The sequence below is a fragment of the Micrasema longulum genome, unplaced genomic scaffold, assembly GCF_059751315.1.
Source record: "Micrasema longulum isolate JH-2025_06_02 unplaced genomic scaffold, ASM5975131v1 h1tg000215l, whole genome shotgun sequence".
Classification (NCBI taxonomy): Eukaryota; Metazoa; Arthropoda; class Insecta; order Trichoptera; family Brachycentridae; genus Micrasema; species Micrasema longulum.
In genome coordinates this window covers 940,046-955,135 of record NW_028277420.1, presented here as the reverse complement: position 1 = coordinate 955,135, position 15,090 = coordinate 940,046, and positions in this window count along the sequence as shown.

The window sequence follows — 15,090 nt, the reverse complement described above, 5'->3', positions numbered from 1 at the left end:
ATTATATTTTACTATTGAGAATCGCAGCGATATTCAAACGAACGCGGGAGCAACCTGTGTATATTTTATTACTATTTTATTAACAACAAACAAAGCAATACTTGTTTCTTTCGCCCTCATAAGCGCGTCTGAGCGCGAGAGAGGCGGGGATTATTTTCATAATGCGTATGTTGTGCAATGTCACACCACGCGCTTATTCACTGATACTACACAAGCGTAATGTGATGTATATAAAAATTTATTTTTTAAACTATTTACGTGTGGTTTTCAGCGAAATGTAGAACTTTCCGCTGCGCATGTTCGTAGATATTAAAATTTTCAATCTAATATTTTTTTTAAAGTTAGGAGTATAAATCTTTTTTTCATCGACGTAGGTTGTAGAAGAGAAAGTATTTTATGTTTAGGAATTCAACCATAAACAAGTACCGATCCGAACAACAACCGAAATTCAATATTTGAATATTAATAAATGTTAGTTTTGAAATTCAATCATAAACAAGTACCTAGGTTCCTACTAATCAATGAAAAGTATTTTTCCAAACTAATAGTAGGCAAGCCAACAACAACGGGCAGGACAACGCCTGTCGGGTCCTCTAGTAAATTATATAATATTAATATAATAATAAATAATATAATAAATAATATAATATTAACTAAACGATTTGTAAGATATTACGTTCATATTTAGATACAGTAGAACTGCATTCGTCCAAACTTCAGTCATCCGGATTACCAAATACCCGGATCGTTATCAAGAAATAAAAAATATAGGAAATGTTAAATAAGTTTCTTGATCAAAGCAATTAACTTTGCTGGATATATTCAAGTAACTTTTTGATGTGATTCCAATTCGCTGTATTATTTCAAAACCAATAAAAACATTATCTTAGAATTAATTTTGCGTTTTCTTTCAAAACACTGCCAAAATTTAATGATTAATCCAATCGTTTGGATATCTGCATATCTGGATTACGTCTGGCACTCATCGATCCGGATAGTTAGAGTTTTACTGTACTGTTTTAATAAATATGGGTAGTGGGTTGGTATTATAAATTTATTAATTGTGTATGCAGATAATTGGTAGAATTCCATAATGGAATTTGGTAAGGTGAAAAACATAAAATAAAACACTTTTATTAGATTTAATTCTACTTTTATTTATTTTTTAATGTATGTGACGTGTTCGCCTTGTTAGGAAGTTGTCAAACTCCTAACAAAACATGTCGATAAAAAATTGATTTAAATCCAATGAAAGTGTTTAATTTTGGATGAATATAGAAAATACATTATTTAGAGCCTAAATACGTACTTTTTTCTTAAATGAGTTTGGGAGAGTTTCAATAAAAAAAAAATCATTTTTTTCTGAGTAGATTTGCATCTAATTTAGTGGTTATCTCTCATTATCTGTTTTTGCTAATTATCTTTTTAAGAAATGCGCGTCGTGACATTTAGGAGCATATAAACTAGGCCAATGCAATGTAGAGATCGCAGTACAAATTGGTCAGGACTGCGACTGGCACCAAAGCACTTATCTGTGTTTAGTTGCTTATATTATAAAGAAATAGGGAAATATTATATCCTACGAATACCGACGAAAACAAAATAAATGGATTTAGAAAAATTAATTGTATTTTCAAAATCAGTATGGATATTGTGAAGGAATGTTTTCATACTTAATTTTTAAAAGGAAATTGTTGAAAACATATGTCTATACAAAAACGTGACATGTTTGACCTTGATAAATGTAACGACAAGATTTGTAATGATGTTCTATTTATATTTAAACAGTCACAAACAAAGTTCAAAATTTAACCGAGCCGTGACGTATAAAATTATAAATTAAAAAATATTTTATTTTAAATATTCCCGTTTTCTTTAAGTGAGTTATTTACAACTCGTTGAATAGGGGAGACCGAGGAGGGTTAAAACAGTTTTTAACATTACCTAGTATTTCTCAGCCTGAAATATACCCACCTCAATGTAATTTATATTTCAACGTAGTCAATTTTATACACTATATAGTCTAAAAAAATAACGGGAAAAAATAATCGGCGTCAATGAGAAAATTGGCTAAAACTGAAAACACTCCCTGCGTTACAACTCTCCTAGTACCGAGGTAAGTTGAAACAGAGGTCAATGTGAGTTGTAACAATTTGGTATTTGGGGATTATAATTATTATTTTAAATAAAAATATATATTTTTTTTAATAAGAAAATTTATTTAGAAAAATACGCGTGAAACAAATTTAACTGCTGTAATCGACCGTTGGTACGTTTATCAATAAAAATCTATTGGTTAAGCTTTATCGTGCAATAATTATAAATTATAGCAAAAGAAGATTTCGTTAATATTGATTGAGCATACTGAAACAAGAACAATTAACAATTATTTGTACAAATTCACGCCACAAAACATTGTAGTGATTATATAAATAAAAGAAAATAGTTGAAACCAGCTGTTTCAACTCTCCTAGGACTAAAAATTCAGGCCTTATTCAGAATAATGGCTTAAAACCTCAAAACTAGAGGCGTGCCATAAAAAACAATCCCATGCTTTGAATACGTATCGAATAAGAAGCTCCCTGTAAACTGCTGTTGCCGACTCCATAAAGTGGCACGCCAAAAAAAACAATAAATGCGCGATGTTTCCAGTTCGCCATCGATCATAGATTTTTTGAAATCGCCATTGTTTCAACTCTCCTCTGTTACAACTTTCCTCGGTTTCCCCCGTGGTCTCAAAATGGAAATATTCGGGTCAATCGAGAAAACAAATACTTAAAAAAAAAAATAGGTTTCACTTTTAATTCTCCATAAACATTCAATTATTTATAATTTGTATTATTCAAAGACAACGTTAAACCGCGATGAATGTGTGATAATTGCTCTTGTAGGAGTATACATATATTATTATCTCGCCTACAAGGAATTTCCGGTCGTTTTCACTAAAACATGTGAAATTTAAAAGCTTTTGAGTCATAATATATGAAGTAGAAAACCGCTGTGACAGCTACCAGTCAACAGTCAACAGACCTAGAAAATAATTGTAATTAGCATTTAACACTAATTTGACCTAAAAAAATTATAAAATTAGACTCTTTACTGCGTCTTCTTTTACAAATCCATTATTGTCAACAACGCCTACAAACATTTATAAATACAAAAAAATAATATAAATATTATTTACATTTATTCCTCTACCATACCACTATGTACTGCATTGGACTGTCCTGCTTAGGCTTAAATTCGTATCCGCTGAATTGAAAAGTTTACAGTAGATAACTGTTTTATGCTTTGCCGGTCAGATTTCGTTTTATTTTAATTTTTCAAAACTTTTTGCAAGAGAATATCTCATATTTGAGAAGCAGAAATGACTTGCTGGCTTATTAAATATTATACGTGAGGCTGTCGAATGTATATTACAAAAAAAGACAATTCTTTACGATTTTTTTTCAGTTACGACTTTTAAGCTTAGCTTTTAGGCTTATCTTTTAGGCTTAGCTTAGCTTTCATACACAAATAACAGCAAAGCTTGATATGATGCCACGAAGCTGAATTATCATTCATAATACAAAACTATAGTTATTTGTAACAGTTAAGTAGCTTAAAGCTCACAAAACATTTATTTTCCTGATTTTTCTTATTTTTGCACAATCAAGTGATCGAAAAACGTATATTTAAATAATTTTAATCCCATTGGAAATAGAACCCTGAACCTCTGCGCGTGAGATTACTCAAACTCAAAATATTGTACTACTTAATTTTTATTATTTAATACTAAATAGTTTCGGAAAACACTATGCCTTCTTCTAGGTTAATTTCAAAGATTAAAAAATGAAAAAAAACATCAAAATATTGTCACAGTTTTTGCTTACAGATATCTCAAACTCCAAATATAGTTGTAAAGTACTATACCTGAGCATATTAAAATAAATTTGTTTAATTGCAAATTTATTTTAAATAGCTAGGACAAGTGCTTACCTAAACGCTAAAGGCGAGAGATTTCTTTCACCGTGAACATTTTTTGCTGTCAAAATATCTAGGTGTTATTAGGAAATGTAATCATAATACTATGCAAAAGTAATCATAACATAGCAAAAGTTATCATGTTGCTGAATGCAGATCGTAATGAGCATCTGATTGACGACTGGCACTGATCCAGTGTCCAGTGTGGAGCCAATCACCCGATGATGGCACGTCACGCCTATTGTATTCCGTTCGGAGACAGTGAAAGTGAAGAGTTGCCAGTGAAGGCTGGGGAATACGAGGCTTGTGACCTGCGGGTCGAGAAAGTCAATTCAATTACTATTGTTACATTTAACAACAAAAAACTAAGGTACGTGCATTCACTAATAAGACGATATTACCGTCAAATGCATTTCTTTGAAATTCTTGCGAAATGAGGAGAATCGTGTGAGTGAAAAAGCTGACATATCGTCTCTTCAGAATAACAAGATTACTTTTAAGAATTGTTGATCTTAAACGAATTACATAAAAATACTAAATGTTATTAAATATTTGTAAATGACCACATACCGGGTATTCTATGTCTACCGGTTTCGAGACGTACCCGTCTTTTCGTCAAGACACAAATTAAACCAACATGCAAAACCCACTATACACTCTCACCATAGTTGTTGCACAACAACAAAAAACCAAAACTACATGCTTTTTAATAAGCACATGCACTGATTAGGACAAACATGCACCTATTAGGTTATGGAAATATTTTATGTTGTTGGAGATGTTTGTCCTAATACTATCACAACTATGGTGAAGGTGTATAGTGGGTTTTGCATGTTGGTTTAATTAGTGTCCTGACGAAGAGACGAGTACGTCTCAAAACCGGTAGACATAGAAAAGTCGGTAAGTGGTTATACACGGTTTTTCAGGGCCAGACCGCGAAACTTCAGAGGAACATTTTTCATGGTAAGCTTTAAAAAAATCCTATTAATTTTTTTCCGAAAAGTAATTTAAAATATATATATACATTTATCTCGGAATGCAGTGAATCCTTAATTTCTTGGACATGCAGTCGCTCTACAAACCCCTATCCCTCTCCTACCCAGCCGCTTCCCTTGTCCGCGTTTGGCGCGTATCGCTTTGTTGGTAAAATACGTTTTTTCGCAAAAAAAAAATTCAGGTAGGGTTTTGCGGAAGGGATGCTTGTTCGAGAAATTAAAGATTTCCTTTGTTTTGAGATCACAATTGATTCTTTTTTTTTAATTACTTTTTAGAAAAAAATTATAAAGACTTTTTTAAAGCTTACCATGAGGAATGTTCCTCGGAAGTTTGGCGGTATGGCCCTGAAAAACCGTGTATACAAATATTAAATAACATTTAGAACGAACGAATGGACGACGAAAGAATGGTAAAACAAGTATATATGGCGAAAATAAACGGCAACGTGAGACGAGGACGACCAAGGAAGACGTGGCATGATCAGATAAACCAAAATCTTAAGTCTGGTCATGTCAAAGCAGACATAGCCGAAGGGCATGTATGACAAGATGTATGAATGTTGAAGAGGCTAGGGTTGTATGCCAGGATAGACGTGTGTGGCGGTCCATTCTCTCTGCCTACCCCTACGGAGAAATGGCGTGATGGTAGTAGTAGTAGTAGTAGTAGTAGTAGTAATAGTAAAATGTTTTTTAATATATGTATATATATTTTTTTTTACAATGATATAATTATACATTTGTACAATTAAAAAAAATAATTCAAATGTTATATTTTTTACTAAAACTAAAATCCCACCAAACCACTTTCTGTAGCTTGTTGGTGGAGATTATATTTACACTAACCTACATAATATTATTTACATTTATAAAAACAATGAATAACATATATAAATTAACAGCCGGAAAGATCAAAATTTACATGTATATACAAGTAATAATATATAAATTTATTATTAAAATACAAGAAAATATATGAAAAATTAAAATATTTACACATAAGCTACTATTCATATATAAACTTTTGATCGAGTAGCCACTCTCTTATTTTGCTCTTACAATGTGAGTTAAATTTAAGCTTTTTCGGCAATAAATTAAAAATGCTAGATACTAAATATTTGAGAGTTCTATTACCATACTTTTGGTACTACCAAGCCATCATTAGACGTGAAGGGCGTATTATGGTTATGATTGAGAGGACACTTGAATGTATTACTATTAAATTGTTCAAAAATGATGCAAAGCCACAGTAATCCTCGAACAGGCAGAGTTTTGATTGATTGTTTGACCACAAAGTTCTTTCTATATTAATAATACTTTTAATATGCTACTTGCTATAATGCTTTAAATATTAATAATATATAATAATAGGTTATTTAGTACGTATAGACAAAATTACGTATAAAAAAATATTTTGAGTACGTTCAAATGTTTGTAGACGAAGCTGGATTTCACTTCCTAGGGAGTTATTGAGATTGGAAAATATATGGAAAAAGATAGGGAAAACATTTTTGAAAAGGGAATCTGAAGTCCCCCCCCCCTGTCCATTAATATAGTTATATTATACCATGAAAAATATTCACCCATTGATTTCTCGTAGAAAAATAAAAACTTCAATTGTTATAGATTGTGTGTACCTATGTAAATGACATTCTTTCTAATTATTTTGCCCACTAGAAAACGCCTGTAAATATTTTTAGGTACTTGTTTCAAGGCCAGTGTTTTTACATTTTCCAAGATTTTTTTTTGGCTTTATTAAGATATATTTATTTCTCAACTACTGTGCTATTAACGATCATCTCACTGCGCTGGCGATGCCGATGAAGCAACACTGACATCCATTGTCCTTAACCGAAATACATTTGAATAAGTCTTGTAATCTAACGGGAAAACCCATTCATTTCTCCATAAATTATTATAAATCTCAACCTGAAATCATATTGTCTCAGGCAAATCATTTCGTGAATGATTATTTCAAGTTGTGTAGAAAAAATTACGTAATTTAAAATAATAGTTATCGTTTTCAGCTTCGTTTCTTCACACATTTGCAAAGTTTCATCCAAGGAAACTGCTGCGAGACATTGTATATATTTATATATAATTTAAATATTTTTTTTTTAGTTATTCTTTGTTTTTAATTGTGTATAAAATCATAAGATTCAATATGTCCATGTACTTGTATTTTTTTCAAACTGAGCGGTAAACCTAAAGGTAGGTAGGAAGAAATTGCCTCAAGGCAATATGCCCGCCCTTATATGTATATATACAGTATATGTATATAAAGTGTTGAATAAATAAATATAAATAAATAACAAAGAATATTAATCGTTATTTCTCTCATCTGGAAATACTATTTTATTGCATTATATTTTATTTTTAAGCATTAAACCCGCTATTATGTAGGCAGTCGATTCAAAAATAAAAAAAACCAGGTCAATATGCTCAAGGTATATTATTTATATTGACGTTATATTTATTATCTTAATAATTAAATTGAGAAAACAAGTCACACAAAGAAGTTGTGAAAATGCAACCTCAAAACATCGTCCCACGTTCCTTCCACTCCTCGCCTGACTCTGGTTACCTAATTTGTTCAGAGTTTTAGTGGGAAATTATAACCACCGTGAATAATAATTATTTGCTTCGATAATGAGACAAGACAATAAAATTCCCACGAGAAATTGGATAAGGCCTATGATCTATCATTGTTTTATAATTACGATCAAGACATTACTTTTTGTCTTTGAATTAGTATTAAAGGATTGGGCAATTAATCATGATTTTATTTGCCCTTCATCAAACGAAGTATTTTATAAATACGTAGGTATACATATTCAAAACATAAATGTCCAAAAATATGTAGAATAAGAATTGTAATAGGTATCACCAACCCCTCATCATGTGGGACATTCTCCCCAGAGAAAAATACCATACTCGTAATATTCTTTTGTTTATTTATTTATAAATCATTTTATATTTGCAGATTGGCAGGCCTATTTATTGCCAGTCAATTTTTTTTCAAACCAAAATTAATGGTTATTTGGTTTTTAATTTAAAAACGCGGGCGAAAAAAAAACTTAAATTAAACATCATCATCATCATCATTCCCTTTCCTCACCTAACGGTGCAGAGGGCACTGCATTGGTGCACCAATCGCAGCGTATCTTGATCATTTTTGTTACATTACAAAGTGATCAGTCTTACGCTTCGGGTACCAGTCTAGCGACTATGAAATAATCTAGTTAAAAACAACCTTTTAAATAATATTTCATATCAACCTTGTCAGGATTCGAACCCGAGACTTCTTGCATGGTAGGAAAATGCGCTGAGCATTACACCACGAGGCTGACTCTAATTAAATTACCAATGTAATTATTTTATTGGATAAAATAATTATAAATTATTTTATCCAATGTTATTTATCTTCAAATCATTACCTTTGTAGTCAAATATTTTAATTAATGTTAGTAAACATTAGTATATAACAACTTACTGACTTTTTGTGTATACCGGATTCGAAACGTACCCGTCTCATCGTCAGGACACTCACTACACCAACATGCAAATACTTAAATACACTTTCACCTTTACCACCACCGTAGTATGCATAGTATTTACGATATGTGTATACTACGGTATGGTAAAGGTGGGAGTGTATTTTAGTATTTGCATGTTGGTGTAGTGAGTGTCCTGACGAAGAGACGGGTACGTCTCGAAACCGGTAGACATAAAAAATCGGTAAGTGGTTATATACTTATAAGGTTACTAACATCAGGTTGTGGTTCCGTGGCTAGTGTCTCGGACTCACGGATCAAAGGTTTGTAGTTCGAATCCCACTCTACCCCAACTTGATTTCCATTTTCTAATAGTGAGTTATTTACTCATTGAAAATAGCCGTTAAAATGAAATATTTGGGCTAATCATAAGAACTCAAATATTTATTTAAAAAAAAAAGAAAACATTAATTGATCGTAGTTATGCAGTAAACAGCCGGTCCACAATTTTCAAAAAAATAGATTTTGGCGTTATTGGATGTAGTAAGGTCAATTCTATGTTCTATTAAGAACAGCTAGACTGCTTTAATACAAAAAAGATGTAATAATCGCCTTCTGCAAATAGTGTCGATCACAAAATCAGCATTTCTTAATTCGCAAAAAACACCCACAGCACTAGAAAAATATGACGGTACTCTAAAAATCATTAGAACTGGTCAAATACATAATTCGATTTTTGTTTGTTATTGAAAAAAACGAATGTATTCATTGTTTATCATTTGTCAAAGTCAAAAACATTCCAACTTTTGAGTCGATTTGATCATTCACTCTTTCACAAAGGTGCTATTATCTCAGTTTATTTTTTCTATAGCTGGCTGCTTTCTGCATAACTGCGTTCAATTATGCTATCTAACACTAGAATGACGCATGACGTGGCCAAATTTCACGTCGCTAGGACTTACCGCTTCGGAAAAGTTTACGTGACGGACAAACAAACAAACAATGCCGAAAGCACTCGTCCAGGTTTCTGGTTCTATTTCACAGAGAGATCTATGTTCTTCATCCGCCTGGACAGATAAAAGCTGTGAGCAACTCAATAAACTTGAACGACTTCAGAATACATGCATAAGGTACATTTTTGGTCTTAGGAAATATGACCACATTTCTAATTATCGTAGGCAACTGAAATGGCTCAAAATTAGACAGCAGAGAGACTATCACTCCCTCTTACTTCTGTTAAATGTACTTCATAGTCCTAACGCTCCTATATACCTGCGTGAAAAATTTGAACGCTTATCAGTTCATGGTTTACCTCTTCATTCTAATTCTCAAGGCACTCTCTTAATACCCATCCACAATTCCTCTTTCTACTCTAACTCATATAGTGTCCATGCGGCTCGACTGTGGAATCATTTCCCATCCACCATCAAAGATGTGACTACATTATCTCTGTTTAGATCACGTCTGAAGAAACATCTCCTTTCTCTTTCTTAATTTCTCCTCCTTTCCTTTTTCCTCTTTCCTCTTTTCTCATTTTTCCCATTGAGTAATAGTTTTTGATTTCAGGTAATTTATAAACAAATATGTTTATTTCTATTTTTATATATCTTTAGTTTTTTAATCTTTTTTTTCTATTGAATATGTTCTGTAACTTGAATTATAAAAATAAAACTTTTGTTTAATTGGTTGGTTGGAAGAAATTGCCATTTGGCAATAAGCCCGCCAATGTACAAATAACATTATTTACAAAAAGTTAAAAAAAATATAAAAAAATAGTGATGCTAGTTATTTGTTATTGTTCCAAAAATAAATAAAATATGTTAATTGCATCTCTAAACACATTGTATTTAGAGTTTTTTTCTTTAAGATAATTAATAATAATTTAAGCTAATAGCGGGAAGTAACAAAGTGAAGAGTAAGGAGCGAGGAGCGAGAAGTGAGGAGTGTGTAGCGATGACTGAGTATTGTGTAATATTACCCGCGGGGAAAGTAGCAGTAATTGTTGGAGAGGGGGAGAGTTCCGGCAGCTTTCACTTTTAGTCATCGCGCCTCGCGCGGTAAAAGAAAGGCAGAGAACGACAACCATTGAACTGTGTTATTTTCAACAATATTTTTAATTTGTCCAAATGTTTATAGACGAGGCTGGACTCCATCTCATAGGAAGTTAACGTACATTTACTACAACGAAGAACGTGATATTATTAACTTCTTCAAAACGAGAACAATTTTTAGGAGAAATCAACAATGCTTTGAGTATGTACAAATGTTTGTAGACCTGCCGGATTTCCTCCCTAGGAAGTTATTTATATTTTTATTTATTTTATTATTATTATATTTATTTATTTACACTTTATATACATATACAATAAATATACATATAAGGGCGGGCATATTGCCTTAAGGCAATTTCTTCCTACCTACCCAAACCGTTCAGTTTGAGAAAATTATAAATACATGGACATATTGAATCTTACAATTTTATACAAAAATTAAAAGCAAAGATTAACAAAAATAAATATATATATATAAAAAAAATAACACTATACTATGAAGAGGGGAGAAGGGATGGGAAGGAAAGAAGAAGGATAAAGGAACAATTTAAATATTTAGATAGTGACATTTCAATCTTGATGTTATTTAGATCTAAATTTGTTGCAACAGAGGGGGAAAATTCAGCCTGCCTACAAACATTTTGACATACCTAAAGCATTGTTGATTATTGTGATTCTAAACAAAAATATGAAACTCATTATTCATAGATGGCATAGATGGATTAGCTGGAGACGCGATGCAGAAGCCTGGGTTAAAAACTTTGCTACATCCCATCGGTGATGGGTAATAAAGAACTCACACGAGAGGTAGTGAGGTAGTATCATACATGATCAATATAGTGCAGGCAATTGGTAAAATAAACCAAAGTAGGGAACAAAATGCCGAACACTCTTCTAGTGGAACGGAAGGCCGGTGACAACTGTCAATATGCCGGCTTCTCCTGAAGAGTTTCAAGTGGTTTCCTCTCCACATGAACAAATGCTGAGAAGTTCCTAATTGGCCCACATTAGTATATCCCTCCTGATCCCAACCATTTAGATAAATTTAAAGAAATTTAATTGCAGAAAAATCCACTTTTAAAATATAAACCTTGTATATTATAAGCAAGGTAAATAATAAAGCAACTCCTATTTGATTGATGCGCTTTTATCATATTTTATTGAAAACTGCCATTTTTACGTTTATTTTCATTGTAAATTTTACAAAACTTGGTTTACAGAAACTTTACACAATATTGATTGTAACAAATACCATAACAATATAATTAAGGTTTTTTTTCACAAAATGGTGTAAAGAACCAACAATAAGATTACTTACGTTATTTTTTGTTTTTTTACACCATTTTATGAAATGGACATTAATTATATTGTTTTGGTATTTGTGTCAATCAAAATGGTGTAAAGTTTCCGTACAAATATTCAAAATTGGATTTTATTTAGGGGAAGAGACCATCGCAGGAGACTACTGCGAGACATTGAATAAATATTATTATTATTATCTATGTAATATGGCGCACAACAAACATTTGTGCTACATATTGTTCGAATGGCGAATTGGAATTAATATTTATTTTGTAATATTTGTATTTTTAAATAATATGTATTATTACACTTTATATTATATTGTACCCAATTCAACACAAGGTTTTTGTTCACATGCAGTTCGAGATACATTTAGAAATATTTTTGCGAGGAGAATATGGAAGTCTAGGCATTAACAATACTAGCTACGGACCTATCATTTGCTGATTAAGAGGTTAAGCTTAAGCTTTAAGGCTGGATTCTGTCCAAATGGATAAATAATATTTATTGAAAACTTTAAATACAAATATGTACATTATATATACATATACATATAAGGGCAGGCATATTGCCTTATCATATTTTTTTCTACCTACCCAAACAGTTCAGTTTGAGAAAATAGGTAGCAGGTATATTGACATATTCTAGATATATTAATACAGAATCTTATAAATTTACATTTTTTTAAAAATAAATATATAAAAATTTACACTATACTATGAAAAAAGGAGAGGGATGGGAAGGAAAGAAGAAAGAGAAGGGAAAAAATGAAAATAGTCTGATATTCAGATAGTTACATTTCAATCTTGATTAAAATGTAAATAAAGAAGGGGGGTCTGAATAGAATATGAAAATAAATAATACAGTTTTGTATGTGAAATTGAAGCAGAAGAGGTGCCATGGCGTAGTTGGTCAGACGGCTAACTGTGAAACTTGCGTCGTGGGTTTGATTCGCCCATTTGTTGCAAGAAAAAAAAACAAAAATAAGATAAGTTATTTTTTGTTTTGTACACCATTTAGTGAAAAGGACCTAAATTATGTTGTTATGGTATTTGTTACAATCAATATAGTGTCAAGTTTCCGCAAACCAAGTTTTGTAAAATTTCCATAAAAAAATAAACGTAAAAATGGCATTTTTCAATATTTTTTTTATAAAAGCGCCGTCTATGAACAATTAGTTTAAGATTTTCGTTTAAAATCACCTTAAGGCGTCAAATAAGGACGCTATATTAGGCCAAAAACCATTAAGCGATTGCCTCATATTATGAAGATACAATGCTCTCCAATAGCAAGAGTATTTGCCTTTAAACATACGAGTAGTTTTACTGATGTGAAAGATGTCCACCTCCAAAGTAATTGTGTTTAGCTGCTATCGCTGTCACATTATCAATCACTTATTTGATGATTAGTTTTTTTTGTTGAGGGTGCCGAATGTTCAGTACCCCTGAGAACGTTCATTGGAGTCAATACAACACAAACACAAGTCACGGAGATCAGAAGTAAAGCCTTGGAAGGTCATCTCACCTGCCTCAAGCATCAAGCATCACGCTTCTACCATCGCTGACTCTATTGCCTACGTAATATATAATATCACCCAAATAATATTTTTGTACTATAAAAATGATTTATAACTGAATTATTGATGACCAAATATTATCATCTCGATCTAAAAACGAGATTCAATCAAATAAATTATTAACGTATTACAACAGAGATGGAGAACATTTTAGATAAGGGAATATGGAAGTCTAGGCATATACAGAGCTAATTTAGTGGCTACTTTACTAACTGTATAATTATAATAAATATAAATAAAATAAATAAAACAAATTTGTTTTTAACCACTATTTTTTTTCCACCGACCGGTTTCAAAGCTAAACAAACTTCTTATTTTTTTATGGTGGCAACGTTTTTACGGCTAGATGCGAATATATGACAATAGAATAGCATTTAGCCACGCCACATTATATCTGTGTCTCTAGCCGTTCGGATTCAAAACTGTCAGTTACGTCAGATTTCGATTTCAAAATGTATTTGTTTCTCTCTCTGATTTTAACCGGGCTTTTAAGAAAAAAACTGGTCACCTCAGAACGATTAAAAAATTACACAAATTGTAATTAAAGCAAATACTGCTCGGTAAAACAAATTGTTTGCACTTTTAATAAGTAGATATGTACCGTGGGGTACTAGACCCGTCGGTACATACCCAAAACTTGAAGATAAAGCGTCGGTAGTGTATCTTAGTAATCGCTCGGGGGAATTTATCTTCAGCTATGACGTAATAATGAAGGTATGCCACTTTCGTGCGTAGATATGTGTACGGTGGCGTACGCGTCCCATTGTCACATGTCAATGTACCTACCCAAAACCTAAAGATGTGGGGTCAGTAATGTATCTTCATAATCGTTCGGTAGAATATATCTTTAACTATACCGTCATGGTGAAGGTATGACGTACCTCATTTCTCATGCGGTGTATGGTATGTGGCGGACAATCAGTATATTTTATACAACAAGAAGTTTTGATTGTAATTTAACGAGCAACTTATGAACCATTCCAAAAACATCGCATCATTGGTCCTTCGCCAGATTCCAACTATAATCAAAATAATAATAAAGTCGAAGGAATCCAAAAGTAAAACATTAGGAGCATTGATTGTGTTCAAATTCGTAAAAGTCAAGGCTACGTTAAGGTCCTATTATGGTATTCAGTCGCCACACTTTTTCTTAAAATCCAACAAAACGCGAGTTGATACAGAATTATATAACCTATTTTTCAGGTCATGTATTTTTAACCTCGTATGAAAGTATAGCAGCATATTGAGATGATGACGAAAGAATAGTGAAATGCAAAGGAAAGCGTCCTTAATCTGTAATGCGTATTGTCTCAGCGTTCCATATAGCGCACTGTGGCTACATACAACATGTAAGCGAGACAAGATACTATACTTCATCCAAGTACCTTATCTCGCTTTCGTAGCTGTGCAAACAAATAAAAGTGGATTAAAGTTTTAACCCGTCATGTTACTAATTGTGTTAAGTTTAATACAATTGACAGTCTTATAAATACTTTTTTAAATAGTATATGGTCTAGTTTAGTTTTGATAAGTAACATTCTGTTAATACGATTTAGACATCTTTAACGACTCAGCTCTCTGCTACAAACGGAAGCTGAGTCTTATAGATTTTAATGTTTAGTATTACTAATGTTATTATTGTTATTATTGGAGCACATAGGGGAATTTGCTCATGTGTGCCCTACTTCAAAGTTTAAAGTTACTGTAATATT